Raw genomic sequence first — 23795 nt, 5'->3', positions numbered from 1 at the left:
ATGCATGATTGACAGTCAAACGCCTTGTTAAAGACGAAGGAGATTAAAAGGCCTGGAGTCGGGACTATGTTGCCACAGCGACCAAATCTCAACATTCACTGATGGCAGCCTAGACGTCATTATCGCCGCCTAGGGATGTTTGTTCATGGGAAACGATTTGTCGTAATACATGTTTCAGTCGCAGAGCTAGAAGTCGTGTGAAAATCTAGAAACCTTCTTCAGGTTTCGGGACTGGCACGAGAAAGCCTTCCATGAGCGTTGGTGGCGGGAATGCCGTGCCGGACGGAAGTTCCCAGTACGTGTCTCTCCATTGTAGCAACAGAAAATCTGGGAAAGTTAAGCAAAACTCGATTGGTAAACCATCTGGGCCAAAAGACCAATTCAGTGATCTTTTGGCCGCAGTGCCAAGGACATCATCTGTGGTTCATCAGTTAGGTCTAAAGTTGACATTAAGGCCTGTCAGCGTGAACGAAAATTTTGAACGATATGATGCATACAAGGTTCTTCAACGTTAATCTTGTCTTGGCCGCACATTCGTATAACGCCTCCTTACAGACTGCACTTGGTGAAGGTTAAAATTTTTGTCTTGATGCGTTGAGATTCATTTTAACGGTCCGAGGACGGAGGATTGTTCATGAGGTCGTTTAAAGCGCCATAGCAGAAATCTGTTGTTTCGTGGTCCCACCTGACTTTGGCTCTGCAGTATTGTGTCCAGGTACGACAGATGCTCGATTTGGTCCATAGTGTGCAGCAGTGCAGGGTGGTGTCGTAACGAATGATGGAATTAACACACGTATACAACGTGCCTATCACCTGTTGAGGACATTCAGGGTCTAGCAGTAGAGCGACGTTGAGCTCCCAAGTCCTGCACTGCGTCATATATATATTGTCTACGTAGGCTGATGGTGCAGATGTCGATGTAATGATCGCAAAAGGCACAGAGCCAACATTCTGCATCGAGAAGATCGGGTTTTCGAGCATCATCGATATGCACTGAACAGTCAAAAAACTGGAACACCTACCTAACACCGTGTAGGGCCCCGCGAGCGCGCGGGAGTGTTGTAACACGACGTGGCAAGGACTCGACTAACATCTGAAGTAGTGCTGAAGGGAACTGAGACCTTGAATCCCGCAGGGCTGTCTATAAATCCGTAAGAGTACGAGGGAATGGAGATTTCTTCTGAACAGCGCGTTGCAAAACGTCCCAGATACGCTCAATAATGTTCAGGTCTGCGGAGTTTGGTGGCAAGCGGAAGTGTTTAAACTCAGAAGAGTGTTCCTGGCACCACTCTGTAGCAATTCTGGACGTGTGGGGTGTCGCATTGTCCTGCCGGATTTGCCCAAATCCGTCGGAATGGACAACGGACATGAACTGATGCAGGTGATCAGAAAGGATGCTCCATTACGTGACACCTGTCAGAGTCGTATCTAGACTCCTACTGCACACGCCCCACACCATTACAGAGCCTCCACCAGTTTGGACAGTCCTCTGCTGACATGCAAGGTCTATGGATTCATGATGTTGTCTCCATACCCTTACACGTCCATCTGCTCGATACAATTGGAAACGATACTCGTCCGACCAAGCAACATGTTTCCAGTCATCAACAGTCAAATGTCGGCGTTGACGGGCAAAGGTGAGGCGTAAAGCTTTATGTCGCGCAGTCATCAAGGGTGTGTGATTGGCTCTTCGGCTCCAAAAGCCCATATCGATGATGTTTCGTTGAATGGTTCGCACGCTGACACTTGTTGATGGCTCAGTATTGAAATCTGCGGAAGTTTGCGGAAGGGTTGCACTTCTGTCACGTTGAACGATTCTCTTCAGTCGTCGTTGATCCCGTTCTTGCTGGATCTTTCCCGACCGCAGCTATGTCGGAGATTTGATGTTTTATCGGATTCCTAATTTTCATGGCACGCTCGTGAAATGATCGTACAGGAAATTCCCACTTCATCGCTACGTCGGAACGCTGTGTCCCATCGCCCGTGTGCCGACTGTAACGCCACTTTGAAACTCACTTAAATCTTGATAACCTGCCATTGTATCAGCAATAACCGATCTAACAGCTGCGCCGGACACTCTTTGTCTTATATGGGCATTGCCGACCGCAGCGCCGTATTCTGCCCGTTAACTCAGCTCTGTATTTGAATACACATGTCTGCACCAGTTTCTTTGGCGCTTCATTGTATATTCCATCGAGTCGCCTGGAGTAGTGATTCGTGATGTGTGTATGCCCCACTCTCAAAGTATCGACAAGACGAAGGCGACGGATGAGGAAGTGAAGTTCGAGAGATGTGGTGAAATAATCATCCTGTGGTGCAGTTCTTCTTGTTGTCTCCGTGCTTGCTAAGAAAATGGGATGAGAAGTTCCACCTTATGCAAGACACCTTTTTTCTTTTGTTTCACCCATACATGTTTCAGTACTTTTGTGCTATCATCAGTGGGTTCTACTTTTATTTTTAACTGTAAATTTGTTGTTAACATATTAACATTTTCGTCGTTTACAACATTATGTAAAAGTTGCATTTATAACTTAATTGGCGAAAAGTAACATACCTTACATTATATTATTGTCCTCTTGTTTCGGTAGCTGTTATGCTACACAATATACAACATGTCATCTGCAAACAGCAAAACGTAATTTATTTTCTATTTGTTATGTATTTACGAACGGAAATAAGACTGTATCACGTTTTCTTTCTGTAACTTACAGTTTTGAAGTTGTGGTACGTTTTCCTGTTTTGTTGGCGAAGTAAATAGGCTTACTTCTTTGCCTGTGTTCGTGTGGTAATGCAGTTTTTCGATTACTCAAAACATAGGCGGAGTTTTCGCTGCCATTACGTGTTGTTGTGGCTGTGTGGCGTTCATTTGTTTCGTAGCGTGCTCTGCTGGCTGAGGCGCGCGAGTTTGAATTGTATTTGGTGTTAGTTGTGTGTGGTTTATGTGGGTTTGCCTGTGTGTGATGAGTACTGGGGCAGAGAGAGAGTGTATATGTGTGTGTGTGTGTGTGTGTGTGTGTGTGTGTGTGTGTGTGTGAGAGAGAGAGAGAGAGAGAGAGAGAGAGAGAGAGAGAGAGAGAGAGAGAGACTGAAAGAAGGAAAGAAAAGAGAGAGGATTTGTGTGTGTGTGTTTTTCTTGTGTAGTTCTTCTATTGTGGCGAAGAGAGTTTTGTTGCACAGTGATGTGTATTCATTGAGTACTTTCTTTCCTTGGGCTATTGATTTTTGGATGTGGTAGTTTTCTTCTATAGTTAATTTTTGGTATATGCTGCTGATAGTTTTTAGGATGTGAAGGTCAGTTTCAATGTTTGTTGGGTGGTGGTTGTGTGCTACCAGGTGGTCTGCAAATGTTGAGTGTGTGCTATTGCTTTTCAGTGCTCTGAGGTGTTCATTATATCTGGTTCTGAAGGTCCTGCATGTTTGGCCCACATATACAGATTGACAGCAGTTGCAAGTAAGTTGGTAGATGCCAGACTGGCTGTATTTGTGTGTTGGTGGTAATTCTTCCAAGTCTGCTCTGTATTGTGTTGTTGGTTCTGTATGCTATGTGGAGTCCCTGTTTCTTTAGTATATTACCCACCCTGTGTGTGACTTTGTTGTTGTAAGTCATTATGTGCCATTTGTTGCTTACAGTGTGTCGATTTGTTGTGTGATGAGTTGTGTTTGTATGTGTGTGTGTTTCATGGTTATGTGCTGTTTGTTTTTGTATTTTGTGGTTTATTTTGTCTACTCTCTTTGCATCATATCCATTCTCCTGTGCAATTTGTTTTGTTGTGTTCAGTTATTGCGTGTAGTCATGCTTATTCATGGGTATTTTGTTCAGCCTGTGAAGTAAATATCTGAAGCTGGCTTCTTTGTGGGTTATGGGGTGATTGGATTGGTTATGAATAATGGTGCTGGTGAGTGTGGTTTTTCTGTAGATTGTGAATTCATGTTTGTTGTTTCTCTTGTGTATAGTGAGATCTAAGAAATTAAGTTTTTCATCTGTTTGTGTTTCTATGGTGAATTGTATTTGTGGGTGGATGGAGTTTATGTTATCATGAAGTTCTTTTATGCGGGACAGTGGTTCATCTATTAAGCAAATTATGTCATCTACGTATCTGTACCAATATATTATTTTGTACTGTTTTGGTATTACTATTTGTTTTTCTATCTGGTTGAGGAAAATGTGGTGAAATGTGGTTATTGGTCTGTACGCTCGAGACCACGGTACGGTAAGGTGATCGTATCTGTCGAGAAATAGAGGCGTGATATCTTCTGCGTACATCTGGGAGCAATCCCTCCGTTTATCTGTATCCCGATGGGGCATACAGATTTACGATTCTGATTCCCTCAACTGTTAGGGCCACCCTTCGCGCCGAGGGGAGATATATGACTTCGGAATCTGCATTCCCTTCTTGGTGGAGGATGGCTGCACCTTTGGTTCCATATCCGCCAGGATGGCGTACGTCTCGTATCCATAAGACCTGGAACAAGTTGCTGTCTTCAGCTTTTGTAGTAGGGCGATGTCGATGGTTCAAATGGTTCAAATGGCTCTGAGCACTATGGGCTCAACTGCTGAGGTCATTAGTCCCCTAGAACTTAGAACTAGTTAAACCTAACTAACCTAAGGACATCACAAACATCCATACCCGAGGCAGGATTCGAACCTGCGACCGTAGCGGTCTTGCGGTTCCAGACTGCAGCGCCTTTAACCGCACGGCCACTTCGGCCGGCCGATGTCGATGTTTGCTGCTCTTAGCGCGTTATGAAGCAGTTGAAGTTTAACTTGGAAGCTGACATTACTGGTGTTGATGATAGCTATTGGGTACGCCTGGTGGGGGATACGTGCTGCCGTGATGTCGATATGCTCACAGCTGGTGAAGGCTGTCGTGGAGGATTGTGGAAGTCCATAGTGGTCGCAGGAATCATTGTAGGAACTTTCCCCATTTTAGTGTTGGTCTAACAAAGGAACATATTTCATTTCTGAATCAGATGGAAGTCCATATTGGTCGTAGGAACATTTTAGTGTTGGTCTAACGGAGGAACAGATCTCTTTTCCGCATCAGGTGGAAGTGGCAAATTGCCGTCATCCGCCCACGAAAACGGTGCGTTAGTTTCAACATTGATGAGAGGTGGCGGTGCTGGTCGAGTCAGCTCAATCGCTTCGACGACGACGGGCGTGCTACGTTCCGTGGCTTCCGGGCGCAATTGTTCCTCACAATCTCTGTTGGACGGTTCACCGTCTTGTGGAGGACGGGTCTCTGTGGCAGCGGAGAAAGATTTTCGTGTATTCCGTTAGATGCCATGTCTTGGGGCGTTTCTTGTTGCGTTTAGGAGACTTTTGCTTCCGGCAACGTGTATCGGTGTCTGACAAAGGAAGAGATTCGTGTCGTTCCGGTACAAAACCCACGGCTGCTGTGATGTGGTCTTCAATCTCCATAAGGCTCTCGCGGATATCCTTGTGCACTTCGAGCGTTGGTGTGCCCAGTTGCAAATAATATTCGCGGACGGGACTGCCAGTGGAAAGGTGCTGCGTCGTCTCCAGGTGTATCGGTCCTGCAAGACGCTCATGAACTGCATATTGTGAGGATTGGACTTACGGTGTTAATTCAAAGGTGATTGGGAAGCAGTTGTGGCTCAGTCGGTGTTCGTATCACCGTGCAGTAATTGTGTGATGCGGTGTTGCTGGCATTCATTATGCACGTGGCCTTCTTTGCCACACCTGGTACATGTTCAAGATTGCCAGTCGTAAATCACCACGGCTCGGCGGCCGCCCCTGGAAATTTGCGATGGGAAGTGCTGTTTGAGACCTATAGGACTTGGCTCACACCTGTAAGCACCGGATACGTCGTAAATTGTACCCATGTTTCGGCTACATGTCTACGGACTTTCCCTAACTGGCTTAGAGCCGCGATGACTTCGTCTCCATGCACATAAATATGGAAAGGCCAAGTCCTACGTGATGCACATCCACAGGCCCGACGTTGCTATCGGAGTGTCGAAATTTTAGTCCATGTCGCGTCTGTTGGATAATGTCGTTGCCGGCAGCGTCGGAAGTCAAATTCAAATGCCTCTAAGCACTATGGGACTTAACGTCTGAGGTCATCAGTCCTCTAGACTTAGAGCTACTTAAACCTGATTAACCTAAGGACATCACACACAGCCATGCCCAAGGCAGGATTCGAGCCTGCCACCGTACCAGCAGTGCGGTTCCGGAACGAAACGTCTAGAACCGCTCAGCCACAGCGGCCGGCTGCCGAGAACTGTCATGAAGAAGCAATTGCATGACAGTTATTTTACGTGGACGTGCATGAAATCAGGCGAAATCTCTCGGTTCGTACCTGTACTTGGCGGGATTAAATATTTTCTAATCGTCATAACAACTTAACATAAACGGCGCTGCTAATGATCGATATCTGTATGAGAATGAGATCGTCACATGGGATCTTCACATCTCCATGGAAGTAAACAGACTGTGACTTGGAAGTAAACAAAAGCTGGGCGCACACAGCGATGTGAACGGCAGAGCCCGGTCCGCAGTGCTGCCTTGCCAAAGGCAAACTGCCTCCCGACTGGCTGCCTCGGCTAACCGAGCACGTCTGCCGTCCGACCGAAATCTCCATATGCCTCACGCTACAGCGTAGCGCCTCCTATCCATTAATCCACTTGCTTGTAGCCTAGTTGTGTTCCTGCAAGGGATCGGAAACTTTTGTGCATTCGCACTGAAATATTGTAACGGAGCTACACTGACGAAAAAACAATCGCAGTGACAAGAAGGAGTTGTGCGACGTAAAGGGAAACTGGCGGGCATGTTTCTAGATCTGTCACGTGATGCCTATTCACATTCCGCACCAGTCACGTAAGAGTCGCGCTAGTAGCGCCACTATGAGGATGCAAATCAGGTTTGCTTTAAATACACGGTGCAACAGTCGTGAGCGCAAGTTGTCTTGGTGATTGGACTTGGTGAGTTCATGTCAGTCAAGAATACCATTAAGGCGACAAAGGCATAATTATCAACACCTCACTGAGTTTGAACGAGTTCGTGTAGTAGGGCTACAAGTAGATGCCTTCTGCAGTAGTACAGAAAGAAGTAGCGGGAATGTAGCCACTGTCCATGACTACCGGCAGCGGTGATCAAGAGAATATACAGTCGCTAGAAGACCGGGCTCCGGACGGCCATTTGACACTACTGAGAGAGAGGGCCGTCGTGTTAGGCGTGCGGTCCCGGTACATAGTACTGCATCTGCAGGAACAGTATAGCTTAATGGCTCAAAACATCTGCAGGGAGTTTCAACGACTTGTTGAGTCCATGCCAAGTCGAGCTGCTTCACTAATCCGGGAAAAAAGAGATCCACCAAGATATTGGGACGTATCCCATGACTTTTGTCACCTCAGTGTATTACCAAATGTTTCAATGCATGTAGTTAGGAAAAAGTAAGTGTCAGAGAATGCAGATATCTCCTGGAAAGAGTTGACTACATGGTGTTACAAAAAGGTACGGCCAAACTTTCAGGAAACATTCCTCACACACAAATAAAGAAAAGATGTTATGTGGACATGTGTCCGGAAACGCTTAATTTCCATCTTAGAGCTCATTTTAGTTTCTTCCACCTACGCTCAATGGAGCACGTTATCATGATTTCATATGGGATACTCTACCTGTGCTGCTAGAACATGTGCCTTTACAAGTACGACACAACATGTGATTCATGCACGATGGAGCTCCTGCACATTTCAGTCGAAGTGCTCGTACGCTTCTCAACAACAGATTCGGTGACCGATGGATTGGTAGAGGCGGACCAATTCCATGGCCTCCGCGTTCTCCTGACCTCAACCCTCTTGACTTTCATTTATGGGGGCATTTGAAAGCTCTTGTCTAGGCAAACCCGGTACCAAATGTAGAAACTCTTCGTGCTCGTATTGTGGACGGCTGTGATACAATAGGCCATTCTCCAGGGCTGCATCAGCGCATCAGGGATTCCATGCGACGGAGGGTGGATGCATGTATCCTCGCTAACGGCGGACGTTTTGAACATTTCCTGTAACAAAGTGTTTGAAGTCACGCTGGTACGTTCTGTTGCTGTGTGTTACTATTCCATGATTAATGTGATTTGAAGTGAAGTAATAAAATAATCTCTAACATGGAAAGTAAGCGTTTCCGGACACATGTCCACATAACATATTTTCCTTCTTTGTGTGTAAGGAATGTTTCCTGAAAGTTTGGCCGTACCTTTTTGTAACACCCTGTATAAATGTGACAATGAATGTCTCTCAACAGAAGATAACTGCCGAGTTTTCAGGAAGATAATTCGCAGGTCTGAATACTTGCAGGAACATAATCACAAGAGATATTATAAAATGTGAAGCAGGGAAGTTTTCACTAGTGTTGGAGTCACCTAATGAAGTAGTGCGATGTTGTGCTGATCTGGTAAGTCCTTGTTTCTGCGTATGTTGCTGACAGTGACGTAAAGTTTACAACCAACAACAGGTAAATGCGAGAAAATTCAGAAAGTGAGTCACACGTTATTGTGGTAGGCCATGTAACGTTTATTGAATGCTACACTACGCTCCAAAGTGAGACAGATCCATAACACTATTTTTAAATGTTATGGGCTGATAGCGACATTGCGTTTGGTCCATATACCATAAGAATTTCACGATCAAACTATGGGAAATTGAGGCACCTCTCTCACAAGAATCGCATTGTCCCGCATACCCGCATACTTCAACTTTGGCGTACGGTTCCATTTGGCGCACCATTTCAGTCGCACGCCGTGATACGCCTGTTATCCCTACCACAGCTGTACTGCGTTTTCAGGTAGCTTCTGACATGCCCTCTCTTCTGACAACGTGCAACTCTTGTCATGCAAATGCCTTAGCGTGGGAAGTTACCACGTAATTATTACTTGCGTAAAAATGGGATTGAAATGTAGACGACAGGAACCTCCAGGTAGGCGAAATCTCTGTGCTCCAAGACCAGGGTTCTCAGTGCAGGTAGTATGGAGATCACTGGTGTTCAAATGTTCAAATATGTGTGAATACCTAAGGGACCAAACTGCTCAGGTCATCGGTCCCTACCCCTACACACTAGTTAAACTAAGTTATGATAAGAACAACACACACACCCATGCCCGAGGGAGGACTCGAAACTCCGGCGGGAGTGGCCGCGCAATCACGGATATGGCGCCTCAAACCGCGCGGCATTCCGCGCGGCGATCACTGGTGTATTGTTATGTAGCTAGTATTTGGTAGAAACGCCATGTATCCTTATGGAGGCTACAGTTTTCATAACTATCACAATAAAATTTGTAATGGATTGTGTTTGTCTTCCACCTTAGCATGTACCACTTCATTAGCAATACGACCATTCCTTCATCGAACGTGCTCTTCTTGGTTTTCGTTCTCGCTTCCCGCACCCGGGTTCCCGAGTTCGATTCCCGGCGGGGTCAGGGATTTTCTCTGCCTCGTGATGACTGGGTGTTGTGTGATGTCCTTAGGTTAGTTAGGTTTAAGTATTTCTAAGTTCTAGGGGACTGATGACCATAGCTGTTAAGTCCCATAGTGCTCAGAGCCATTTGAACCATTTTTTTTCTTCTTAGTTTTCTTTTTTCATTAAGTGAACAAATATTGTGAACTATCTGTTTGAAGCATGTAGTGGCGGGGGATAGTAATTGAGTTTCCGGTACACTTGTCGTTATTTTAATTACAAAAAATATGGTTGAAATGGCTTTGAGCACTATGGAACTTAGCATCTGAGGTCATCAGTCCCCTAGACTTATAACTACTTAATCCTAACTAACCTAAAGACAGCACACACATCAATGCCCGAGGCAGGGTTCGAACCTGCGACCGTTGCAGCAGCGGGGTCCCGGACTGAAGCGCCTAGAACCGCTCGGCCACAACGGCCGGCTTTTTAGTTACAGAATGGACCGAATAACTTAACCAGAAAGCATGTAAGATGATATTTGGTTTCTGGGCCGCTCAACTGCTCCGTCATTAGCGCTCGTGCAAAGTCCCAATTTTTACGCTGTCCAATCTAGCCACTGTCACGAATGATGATTATGATGATGATGATGATGATGAAATTGTGAGGAAAACACAAACACCCAGTCCCCGAGCAGAGAAAATACCCAACCCGGCCGGGAATCGAACCCCGGACCCCGCGATCCAGAGGCAGCAACGCTAGCCACTTTTTTTTTAACCGCATTTTGTCCTACATAGTTCGTTGTATTTGTTCGGGGTGGACGTCCCATGACACCCGTTCAGGTTTTTCGTTGATCCGTTCACTCAGTTCCTTTATTACAGAGGATAGCTAACCCTCTGACCGAACACGCTGAGCTACCGTGCCGGCGCCACTAGACCACGAGCTGCTGACGAAAGCATATACGAAAATAGTCGCATAGGCCGCTCATCATCTCACAAAGTAGCTCATCGATCGATCAAAAAAATGGGTCAAATGGTTCTGAGCACTATGGGACTTAACATCAATGGTCATCAGTCCCCTAGAACTTAGATCTACTTAAACCTAACTAACCTAAGGACAGCACACAACACCCAGCCATCACGAGGCAGAGTAAATCCCTGACCCCGCCGGGAATCGAACCCGGGAACCCGTGCGTGGGAAGCGAGAACGCTACCACACGACCAATCGATCGATCGCCGGCAGGCTTCAAAAATGTGAGTGAAATCTTGTGGGACTTAACTGCGTAAGTCATCAGTCCCTAAGCTTGCACACTACTTATCCTAAATTATCCTAAGGACAAACACACACACCCATGCCCGAGGGAGGACTCGAACCTCCACCGGGACCAGCCGCACAGTCCACGACTGCAGTGCCCTAGAACGCTCGGCTTATCCCACGCGGCGCCAGCAGGCTTCATTAGATGATCTACTGCCTTGCTTTAATACGTGCTTACGGTATCAGTTCGCCTCGCAGACAGTTCTGCATGATGTTCGTTATGAGCATAATGGCACACTGACGTCAAGGTATTTGTTGGATGAATTTGAAGTCTTGCCATCCAAACAACAAACTAAAAACAAAGTTATGAAGTACATTCGCAACCTGCGAACACGATATTATGTCATTTGTATGATTCACTGTAGACACATGAAAGTTTCTGCTGGAACTCGGTTTCCCGCTTATCGCAAGCAGTCGTCTTAACCACCTGGGCAATCCGTGCACACATCGAGTCCCGATCCAGACTTCCACGTCCCATTGTGTCTACGTCCTTACAGTTCCCGCATAGAGTTCGTGTGATTCCCGCGTAGAAAGAGGAATGTTTATCCCATCAGTTTGCCTTGCTTTGGCATGAAATTCACTTAGTGCATTGTCTGTATTTCACAATGTCTGGGTATTTCGATGCAAATGTTCTTTAGACAAGCATGTGACAGACAGGAGGTCCCGGGATGGTGTCAATCTTGTGGACCATCCCGCTCCGTATGGCACTTTGCGTAAATTACACTCACGCCAGTGCGGTGTGTGTGGTAACACACTGAGCCGACGCTGAAAGAACATGACCAGGATGCACATTACCAACCTGGGTCGTATGTGGAGGCATTATTGCCACGCGTGCTGTGGTGATAGGTGTCCCCGTTGCCTGAAGAGAATTTGCATCGAACCGTACTGTAAGACATGGACGCTGCACTAACTAAAAGCAAAATGATGTTTGCCTCCAGTTCCTGACGGCGTTTGCATAACAGTTCGTGGCTTCGCGCAAGTGTGCAGTAAATCCCGGTTAACACAAAGTGGACATAAGCAAAAATGGTTCAAATGGCTCTGAGCACTATGGGACTGAACTACTGTGGTCATCAGTCCCCTAGAACTTAGAACTACTTAAACCTAACTAACCTAAGGACATCACACACATCCATGCCCGAGGCAGGATTCGAACCTGCGACCGTAGCAGTCGCGCGGTTCCGGACTGCGCGCCTAGAACCGCTAGACCACCGCGGCCGGCGGAAAGCAAACGAACATCAGCTAACTACAGCTCTCTCTAGTGTAAACGGTACGCGTGCGCACGCAAACGGCATTCGGTCGCGTTCGCTAGCGTTCGCCAGTCTCCCTATCGTTATTCCATCTTTTCGAAAACCATCAACAGATGTTCGCGTCCTCTCCACTTCCTCGGTACCCATAGCTTTAGAGTGTTATGTTCTGCACTTTTATATTATATATGGATGATGTTTGTTCTTTCGGAAATGCATGTGCGAAAAAACAAATACAATCTTTATATAATACACTCCTGGAAATGGAAAAAAGAACACATTGACACCGGTGTGTCAGACCCACCATACTTGCTCCGGACACTGCGAGAGGGCTGTACAAGCAATGATCACACGCACGGCACAGCGGACACACCAGGAACCGCGGTGTTGGCCGTCGAATGGCGCTAGCTGTGCAGCATTTGTGCACCGCCGCCGTCAGTGTCAGCCAGTTTGCCATGGCATACGGAGCTCCATCGCAGTCTTTAACACTGGTAGCATGCCGCGACAGCGTGGACGTGAACCGTATGTGCAGTTGACGGACTTTGAGCGAGGGCATATAGTGGGCATGCGGGAGGCCGGGTGGACGTACCGCCGAATTGCTCAACACGTGGGGCGTGAGGTCTCCACAGTACATCGATGTTGTCGCCAGTGGTCGGCGGAAGGTGCACGTGCCCGTCGACCTGGGACCGGACCGCAGCGACGCACGGATGCACGCCAAGACCGTAGGATCCTACGCAGTGCCGTAGGGGACCGCACCGCCACTTCCCAGCAAATTAGGGACACTGTTGCTCCTGGGGTATCGGCGAGGACCATTCGCAACCGTCTCCATGAAGCTGGGCTACGGTCCCGCACACCGTTAGGCCGTCTTCCGCTCACGCCCCAACATCGTGCAGCCCGCCTCCAGTGGGGTCGCGACAGGCGTGAATGGAGGGACGAATGGAGATGTGTCGTTTTCAGCGATGAGAGTCGCTTCTGCCTTGGTGCCAATGATGGTCGTATGCGTGTTTGGTGCCGTGCAGGTGAGCGCCACAATCAGGACTGCATACGACCGAGGCACACAGGGCCAACACCCGGCATCCTGGTGTGGGGAGCGATCTCCTACACTGGCCGTACACCACTGGTGATCGTCGAGGGGACACTGAATAGTGCACGGTACATCCAAACCGTCATCGAACCCATCGTTCTACCATTCCTAGACCGGCAAGGGAACTTGCTGTTCCAACAGGACAATGCACGTCCGCATGTATCCCGTGCCACCCAACGTGCTCTAGAAGGTGTAAGTCAACTACCCTGGCCAGCAAGATCTCCGGATCTGTCCCCCATTGAGCATGTTTGGGACTGGATGAAGCGTCGTCTCACGCGGTCTGCACGTCCAGCACGAACGCTGGTCCAACTGAGGCACCAGGTGGAAATGGCATGGCAAGCCGTTCCACAGGACTACATCCAGCATCTCTACGATCGTCTCCATGGGAGAATAGCAGCCTGCATTGCTGTGAAAGGTGGATATACACTGTACTAGTGCCGACATTGTGCATGCTCTGTTGCCTGTGTCAATGTGCTTGTGGTTCTGTCAGTGTGATCATGTGATGTATCTGACCCCAGGAATGTGTCAATAAAGTTTCCCCTTCCTGTGACAATGAATTCACGGTGTTCCTATTTCAATTTCCAGGAGTGTATATACTGACTGAAAAAGTCCCAACACCAAAAAGTAATTAATGTGGGGTAATGAAATTTCGGGAATTCTTTTATCTAGGTAACATATTTAAGTGACTAACATTGCAGCATCACAGGTTTATGTAAGCGCGAGATAAGCCATTGCAGGTGTGAAATGCTGGTACATTAATAACCGGTGCAACCGACAGAATGACGAATGCCACCACGCAAACGTGCATGCAATGTCTCGTAGAGGTGTCGGATATCAGTTTGTGGGATCGAGTTCCATGCCTGTCGCAGTTGGTCGGTAAACAGACGGACCATTACTGCTGTTCGAAGATAAGGCTAGAGTTGTCCGATGATGATACATACCCGGCTGGAGAGGGATCTGGTGAAGCCAAGGTAATATGTCGACATTTTGTAGCTCATATTGGGTTACAACAGCTGTATGTGGGCGAGCGTTATATGTTGGAAAACAACCCCTGGAATACTGTTCACGAATGGCAGCACAGTAGGTCGAATCACCAGATTGACGTAAAAATTTGCAGCCAGGGTGCTCCTCCTGTCATCGAAATCACACCCCAGACCATAATAACACGTGTAGCTCCAGTGTGTGTAGAATGCAGACAGAATGGTTGCAGGCCCTCAACTGGCCCCCTCCTAATCAACACACGGCCATCATTCGTACCGATACAGACCAAGCTTTCATCAGAAAACGCAACAGACCTCCACTTTGCCCTCCAATGAGCTCTCTCTTGACACCACTAAAGTACAAATGGCGGCAATTTGGGTCAGTGGAATGTACGCTACAGATAGTTTGGTCCGGAGCTGTCCTAGCAGTAACGATTTGTAACAGTTCATTCTGTCACTGTGGTGCCAACTGCTGCTCAGCTCCCTGCATGGGATTCATGTCGGGCGATGTTGTTCCCCAAACCATTCGCTCGAATTGTTCAGATTGTTCGTCATATCAACTGTGAACGATTGTGGCCCCGTGATATGGCGCATTTCATCCTTATAAATTCTATCGTTGTTTGGCAGCAAATGGTCACCAGATAGTCGAACATAATCATTTCCAGTCAATGAACGGTTCAGTTGAACCAAAGGACCCTGTCAAATGTTCAATGGTGTGTGAGATCTTACGGGACTTAACTGCTAAGGTCATCAGTCCCTAAGCTTACACACTACTTAACCTAAATTATCCTAAGGACAAACACAAACACCCATGCCCGAGGGAGGACTCGAACCTCCACCGGGACCAGCCGCACAGTCCGTGACTGCAGCGCCACAGACCGTTCGGCTAATCTCGCGCGGCGAGGACCCTGTCCATCCCATGTAAACACAGACACAACCAGCATGCACACTGCCTTGTTGACAACTTGGGTCCATGGTTTCATGGGGTCTGCGCCACACTCGAACCCTACCATCAGCTCTTACCAACTGAAATCGGGACTCATCTGACCAGACCCCGGTTTTCCAGTCGTCTAGGCTCCAACAAATGTGGTCGCCTGGCCAGGAGAGGCGCTGCAGGCGATGATGTACTGCTAGCAAAGTCACTCGTGTCGATCGTCTGTTTGTTGGAACTGATAACTCTACGACAACGGTGCTGATCTCACTCGTTAAGTGAAGGCTATCGGCCAATTCGTTGTCCGTGGTGAGAGTTAATGCCTGACGCGTGGCACTTCCTTAACACTGTGGATATCGGAATATTGAACTCCGCAACGATTTCCGTAATGAGCGTGCCATGCGTCTGCCTCCAACTACCATTCCGCATTCAACAAAGTATGTTAACTGCCGTCGTGCAGCCATAGTCCCGGAGGAACTTTTTCACATGAGTCACTTGAGTACAAATGACAGCTCCGGCAATGCACTTCCGTTTTATTCCTCGTGTACGCGATACTACTTCCTTCTGTATGTGTGCATATCGCTATTCCATGCGTTTTGTCGCCTCAGTGTGACTGGAGTGAAGACAGCACGAGAATAATGAAAATTTCGCGCGACACTCTTAGCTGTACCTAAGATAGTTTTTGTAGGCCAGTTTGAGGTTGTTTCTCGACCTGGTAGGCCAAATGTGTAAGGCATCAAACTGTTCGTGTTAAGATCCAAAGAAGAGCGGCGCGTTTCGTCACAGGGTTATTTGGTAACCGTGATAGCGTTACGGAGATGTTTAATAAACTCAAGTGGCAGACTCTGCAAGAGAGGCGCTCTGCATCGCGGTGTAGATTGCTCGCCAGGTTTCGAGAGGGTGCGTTTCTGGATGAGATATCGAATATATTGTTTCCCCCTACTTATACCTCCCGAGGAGATCACGAATGTAAAATTAGAGAGATTAGGCTTTCAGACAGTCGTTCTTCCCGCGAACCATACGCGACTGGAACAGGAAAGGGAGGTAATGACAGTGGCACGTAAAGTGCCCTCCGCCACACACCGTTGGGTGGCTTGCGGAGTATAAATGTAGATGTAAAATGTAGATGTAGATGTACTACTGTGGCACGTTATAAACAATGACGAAGTTTGAATAATACAGAAGATAAGAATCAATGTACATTAAATGTGTTCTATCTCGAAACCATTAGGAATAGGGCGAATGTTCATAAGCAGTTTTTTATTCAGAATCTCTAACAAAAAATGGCTCTGATCACTATGGGACTTAACTGCTCAGGTCAACAGTCCCCTAGAACTTAGAACTACTTAAACCTAGCCAACCTAAGGACATCACACACGTCCATGCCCGAGGCAAGATTCGAACCTGCGACCGTAGCGGTCGCGCGGTTCCAGACTGTAGCGCCTAGAACCGCTCGGCCACTCCGGCCGGAAATCTCTATCATCCTTCAGTGCTTGTACGTTTCCTCCTGATTCAACCTGTTTTGCTATGGTCCAACCTGTTGTTGGGGCTCGCACGACTCCTGTTTGAAATTGCTAAACAAAGGCCAAGGGGACAACATTGGATAATTGTCGACGAAATACAATGTGTCTTTCAAATTAAGTAAGGCCTGGTGCAGGAAAATAACTTATTTTTCAGACTGTGAACACTACGATAAAAGAATCTATTTAGATTTTTCGATCATCCTGAAGAATGATCATCAGGATCTATTATTGTACAAGAGTTATCCTCTGATACTGACTTCATAATATGCACATCGTTTTCCAAAAAGAAGAAGAAAAAAGACAAAAGCGACGTTCAATTTGGTCTGTTTGGAGAACTTCATCGGTATTCGATTGGCTCTAAGCACTATGGGACTTAACATCTGAGATCATCAGTCCCCTAGACTTAGAACTACTTAAACCTAGCCAACCTAAGGACATCACACACATCCGTGCCCGAGGCGACCGTAGCAGCAGCGCGGTTCCGGATTGAAGCTCCTAGATCCGCTGGGCCACAGCGGCCGGCTGGTATTCGATTAAAGTTACATGGGATGAACGTGGAAACTGGGAACGAAAACAACGTGACGGAGATGTGAACTGTGCTGACCCTCACATTTATTACAAATGCTTTTCAGTTACAAAATTTCCCATCAGCTGCTTGTTTTTCATCAATATAATTATTGTTTTATATTCAGAGGCAAAATACTGCCAGGAGTATAGATCATATTGCATAAAATTTGTAAGAAAATAATGGCCACTAATAATTAGTTATGAAGGAACGCTGGTAACTGTTTGTACTAAAGCAGGCTAGTTTCATGTCATTTTTTTGTAACGCTTTTAATGGCTACAGAAATGTGAAGTCACTAAATCAGCGTTTCAGTTAAAAACACAAAGCGTATTATCTAACTTGAGAAAATGTATGCTTCTTGTTTTCCGAGGCCTTCGATTGTGGAAATGCTATCTGATCTTACCAATTATAGATATTAGACATAATTCTAGTCAAGAATTACGAGCCCCGCCTCCGTCGGCACTGCAATAGCGTCTCATTGTTCAGTGTTCGGGCCTTCTTTGTTTGCGATAATTTGACCGCACTGGCCCGCAGTCACGACGCTGCAAGATTGCCGGTGGCGGGGAATACCGCTCTGGCTTCCGCTGGCCCGTCTCGGATTTGAGACCTCACAACATGAAGCGGAGGACGGGGATTTCCCACCAGCATTGCTTTCGTCTTATTTCTTTCTCTTTCCCTAGTACATTATCAGGATACGATGACTTGAGACATTTGCGCATGACGGGATACTACAAGTCATCTTCAACATGCACCCTGTTCTGACAACGTCATGAACTGAACATGTTATTCTGGGAAGATTCGTAAATCTGACTACCGATTGTTTCATTAGACAGTTTTATAAGAGGTCCGTTTTCTGCAGTTTAGCAGTTCCAGCTTACAAACGCAACTCACGGAAGACTGGACTATGGCAATATGCAAGGCACAAATTACAAAATTCGCAAATGGTTAGCAGCTTATGCAGTCTCTCTTGAAGTATGACATACGGAGAGGTGGGCCATCACAGAAACGGCTACTTGGATCTGAGGTGATCGGCGGTCTTAATCTTTACGAATACACTCATAAAAGGACGAAAAATGCCACTTGTCTTAAAATCAGTTATATTGAAACATAAAATGGTTCTGCAACAATTGTAGTCGTTATGCTAGGAAAAGTACTGTCTCTTGCAGAAGTGTTCTACACCCTTCCTCTTTCGGGCGGTCATTTTCAAATAGCCCGTAGTAGTTGGTGACTGAAGTTGCTATTTGCACTCACTGTCACGATGGATATCAAAAAAATGTTCAAATGTGTGTGAAATTTTATGGGACTTATCCGCTTAGGCCATCAGTCCCTAAGCTTACACACTACTTAACTTAACTTATCCTAAGGACAAACACACACACCCATGCCCAAGGGAGGACTCGAACCTCCTCCGGAACCAGCCGCACAGTCCATGACTGCAGCTCCTGATACCGCTCGGCTAATACCGCGCGGCGCGATGGATATCAAATAAGCAAGGACTGCAGAACTAGTTCATAACAATCCGTTAAAGTAGTTAGTAATAGCAGTTACTCTCTACATCTACGTCTATACTACGCAAGCCATCTTAGGGTGTGTAGCGGAGGGTACTTTTGGTAGCAATATCTTTTTTCCTCTTACCCCGTTCTGTTCGCTAATGGTCCTTGGGAAGAAGGATTGTCGGCAGGCCTTCGTGTGAGGTCCAATTTCTCTGATTTTGGAAACGTACACTGATGGGGAAAAAATTCGTAACACTAAGAAGGAGCTGTGCGACATAAACGAACTTCTGTAGGCGTGTTTCTACACCTGAAATATGGTGTCAATTCAGATTTCATTCCGGTAGCGCCACTGTGAGGATGCAATTCATGTTTGCTTTAAATATAAGCTGTAACGATCACCCGGCAGGTCAGCCGAGAGCGCTAATGCGCTGCTTCGTGGACTCAGGTAGGCGCGCCGGCCCCGGATAGAATCCGCCATGCGGATTAACTTGTAGGCCGGTGTGCTGGCCAGCCTGGATGTGGTTTTTAGGCGGTTTTCCACATCCCACTAGGTGAATACCAGGCTGGTTCCCCCCCCCCCCCCGCCCCCCAATCTCTCCTCAGTTACACGACTCACAGACACTTGAAACACTTTCGCACTATTTCATGGTTTACACTAGATGCAGACTGCTGGGGTACACTGATTCCTTCCGGGGACGGTACAGGGTAGTGGCAGGAAGAGCATCCAGCCACCCCTTTAAATTAACCATGCCAAATCGGTTTGTAACAATGCCAACCCTGCGAAAACTGCGGGACAAGGCACAAGCGAAAGAAGAAGAAGAATACGTTGTAACGATCGTGAGAGTTAGTTACCTTTGACGTAGGATGCGATGAGTTCACGTTAATCAGTAAAGTTTTTAAGGCGGCAATGTTGTCTTTATCAACACCTCACAGAGTTTAAATGAGGTGTGGAAAAGGGCTACGAGGGGCTGAATGTTCCTTCTCCGCAAAGACTTGGCGGGAATGCGGAAACTGTAAAGTGATTTGGCAGCCGTGGTCACGATAATGTACAGTCGCAAGAAGACCGGACTCCAGACTGCCACGTGGTACTACCGAGAGGGGATGACCATCGTGTTAGGCGTATGGCTGTGGCGCATCGTATTGCATCTGCAACAGCAATTTGAGCAGTAGCTAGCACCACAGTGACTCAACGAACTGTCACAGAGCGGTTACTTCAAGGACAGCTCCGAGCCAGACGCCCTGCAGCGTGCATTCCACTAATCCCAAAGCATCACCATTTGCGTCTTCATAGGCATCGAGCGAGAGCTTACGGGAGGGCAGGGTGGGTGTCTGTTGTTTTTTATGATGAAAGCTGGTTCTGCCTCAGTGCCAGTGATGGCCGTGTGTTGGTTAGAAGGAGGGCGGTTGAGGGCCTCCAACCAATCTGTCTGTGTGATAGACGCACTGGTCTTACACCTGCAGTTATGTTCTTGGGTGCGATTTGGTATTAGAGCAGGAACACTCTCACGGTTATCCAACGCACTCTGACTGCAAATTTATACGTTAATCTGTATTGATCCATTAAAAATGATGTATACGAGGTGTGGCTAGGAAAAAACCGTACCAGTACTGGTGAAACAATAAAACGAATGCAATAAGGCTGAAAGTCGCGTGGCCTGTCACGTGACTCTCGCTTCGCCTACTGCTCGAGTTTCATCTGCCTCCTGCACTCAGTCTGCCCGTGGCGTCTGTTTTAAGTAGTTGACGTTTTGTCTGTGCGTCGGAAAATGTTGAGTGTACAGAAAGAACAGCGTGTTAACATCAAATTTTGTTTCAAACTAGGAAAATCTGCAAGTGAAACGTTTGTAATGTTACAACAAGTGTACGGCGATGATAGTTTATCGCGAACACAAGTGTTTGAGTGGTTTAAACGATTTAAAGATGCCCGCGAAGACACCAGTGATGACACTCGCACTGGCAGACCATTGTCAGCAAAAACTGATGCAAACATTGAAAAAATCGGTAAACTTGTTCGACAAGATCGCCGTTTAACAATCAGAGCAGTGTCTGAGTTAACAGGAGTTGACAAGGAAAGTGTTAGGCAGATTCTTCATGAAAGTTTCAACATGAACAAAGTGTGTTCAAAAATGGTTCCAAAGTGTCTCACAATTGAACAGAAGGAACGCCGAAGAATGATTTGTTCTGCCATACTGGAAAACATTGAAAGTGATCCCACCTTCTTACAAAATGTTATTACTTGCGATGAATCGTGGTTTTTACTTACGATCCCGAAACTAAACGCCAATCGATGCATTGGAAAACTCCTGGTTCTCCACGACAAAAAAAAGCACGAATGTCAAAATCGAAATTCAAGGCAATGATGATTGTTTTTTTTTGACATCAAAGGGGTTGTGCACATTGATTGGGTACCAGAGGGACTAACAGTGAATCAGCATTACTACATTAGCGTCCTGGCTACCCTACGTGAGCGAGTACGGAGAAAACGGAACGATTTGTGGAGAAAAAAGTCATGGATCCTTCACCAAGACAATGCCCCAGCTCACAGTGCGTTGTCAGTGAAGACGTTTTTGGCAAAACACAACATTCCCATCTTAGATCATCCACCCTACTCACCTGATTTGGCCCCCTGTGACTTTTTTCTTTTCCCTAAAGTCAAGTCAGCTTTGAAAGGAACTAGATTTGAGACTGTTGAAGCAGTAAAAGAAAAAAACGACGGAAGTAATGTATGGACTTACCGAAAATGATCTGCAGCATTGCTATGAACAGTGGAAAATTCGTATGGAGCTGTGTAGAGACCGAGGAGGAGAGTACATTGAAGGAGATAACATGAAATTGTAAATAATTGTAAATAAATGTTTTTTCCAGCATCAGTCCGGTTTTTTCTAGCCGCACCTCGTAGATTTCTATCTGTTGTGCTGCCATTCACGGACAGCATTCCAGTGGGTGTGTTCTTTTGTATACCGCCTGGAAGGCGGCGCGTGGTTAGGAGCAGGAGCAGGAAAAAGTAATACACGTTGGTACTGCAAGAAAGTAAAGGTGGTTTACTGGTGCAAGAAGCGTAATACGTAACTTTGCACAGATGAGCACAGTCTCAAGCTGAAGCGGAGCGTCCCGGCAGTCTGCTCTTGATCAAAAGGGTTGAAACTCAGTGGTGCTCGTAAAGCTGAACAGCGCCTGCTAGCGGGCGCTGTCGTCGTTGTCTGTCGTAGTGCCAACTTAAATGGCAGCTACGCTGTAGTATCCTAGCTATCTATACCACATGTTCCAAAAGGATAACGCTCGCCTTCATATCGCTGTTGTAACCCAGCATGTTCTACAGAGTGTCGACATGTTGCCTTGGCCTCGCCAGTCACCAGATCTGTCTCCAGTCTAGCACATGTGGGACTTCATCGGACAACTTTCGCGTTGTCCACAAGCAGCATTAACCGTCCTTGTACTGACCGACCAACTGCAGCAGGCAGGGAACTCCGTCCCAGAAACTGACAACACAATGCAAGCACGTTTCCATACTTGCTGTCAACGTTGTGACAGTTACACCGATTATTAATGTACCAGCATTTTACATTTGCATTAACTTAACTTACATTAACCTGTGGTCATGCAATGTTAATCACATAAATATGTTACCACGACAAATCTATTCTAGAAATTTCAATACTCTTCATTAATTACATTTTGGTGTTACGACTTTTCTCCCGACAGTGCGTGTGGGAGAAAGTAATGTGTTACCCGACTGTTTCCGAAATGCTCTTGCAACTTTGTCAATAAACCTCTGCTTGCTGCACAGTAGGGCTGCCAATCATACCGATTTATGTACATTTTGCACATAAGCAGTGCATCATACTCTGGATTATGTCCAATTTGAACTTGATTGAATGCTACAGGAAACTGGAGACAAGTGCATTAAACATTTCCAATCACACCGAGTAAACAACCCTGAGATGAACCGCGCCGCACTTCATTGAATTCTCCTGCACACTTCTGCGAAAAGCTTCGTGGAGGTTGCGACATGATGCACTATATCATTTATGCTGTGCCATTCTTCCTGGAGGGAGTCCTGAAAATACCTTTCAGTCTGTCGCTTTTGATCGTTTCTATCTTCGAGGAAGTCATGTCCACCTTCATAGGTCACATCTTCGGCAGCTGTGATTGAATTGGAAACGGGTGTTTATGACTTTTGAGCATGAGTTTGGTGGTTCTATTTTTTGTTTGTTTGTGTGCGTTAAGATTCACAATTGTTACATATTTGATAGATAAGATTTTTTTCGTAACAGTCATAATTTCTTGCTCAGTTCAGTCACAATGGGCCAAGAACTCCGAAACTACAGAAGTGATCATGAGAGAAGGATAATGAAGCTGAGACAACCAGAATAAGAACTTGATACGTAACAAATAATTGTCAGAACATACTGTTGACGGCGCCGAACTTAAAATAGAGAAAGATGTTTTACATTTACGTCATGACGTCAAAGATGCGACACAACATGTTCTCGATGGCTTGTGGAATTTAAAAGGTGTTTCAGTGACTGAACTGCACAGGCAGTATGGTTTAAGTTTTGAAAACGGTGGCGGAAATTATTTGTGTCTCCGCAATTACTGTGTGTTTAAGTTTATGAAGCAAATTTATTTTTGTGCAGGGCAAAACGCAAAGACGCGAAAAATTATTCAACAGAAATTTACGCAAATGAAGAAAATGTGATGTTTAAACGACTCACGATTGAAGGTAAAAGATCATTTACCACTCCGGAAGGAAAAGCCAGACACTCCTTATCAGATAAGCGTCCATAAATCCCTCAGGCGTCATCGGCTTTGTTCTTCCAGTACAACACACAGCTTGAACCACCATAACACATTTCGTTGAAACCAATTTCCGAAATCGTTCTACAAATTGGACAGAATCCAGAGTAAGATGGACTGCTTATATGCATAATGCATATGTTACTGATTGCGTTGCAGGTGAGCTGCAAAAACTTGGCCAGAAAGAAAGAATTACATTGACAAAAATCGTATACATTCTATGCACAAGGGTACATAGCTGCTGACTGGGTAGATCAAAGTCTGACACAGCATAAATGTTACATAGTGGCAGTCTGTCATCGGAATCTGAAAAAGAGAGTAGGAATGTACCTGATGTTCCTATTACGTATGTATCTTTCCATGTGAAGATCAGATTTAAATTGATTTAGTATTTGTGTTGTGCGTTTCATGTCAATTTCACAACACGTATATGCTCTTTCAGGATACTGTGCTAAAATGAA

The 23795-nt window shown here is 46.2% G+C and overlaps 1 pseudogene; it reads left to right on the top strand.

Annotated features, from left to right (window-relative positions):
* Positions 1–8895: 8895 nt before the first annotated feature.
* Positions 8896–23723, top strand: LOC124577595 (annotated as a pseudogene).
* The last annotated feature ends 72 nt before the right edge of the window (positions 23724–23795 follow it).

The sequence above is a fragment of the Schistocerca americana genome, chromosome 1 (assembly GCF_021461395.2).
Source record: "Schistocerca americana isolate TAMUIC-IGC-003095 chromosome 1, iqSchAmer2.1, whole genome shotgun sequence".
Classification (NCBI taxonomy): domain Eukaryota; kingdom Metazoa; phylum Arthropoda; class Insecta; order Orthoptera; family Acrididae; genus Schistocerca; species Schistocerca americana.
The sequence above is the reverse complement of the archived record's forward strand: the minus strand, read 5'-3'. Positions and strand labels throughout refer to the sequence as shown.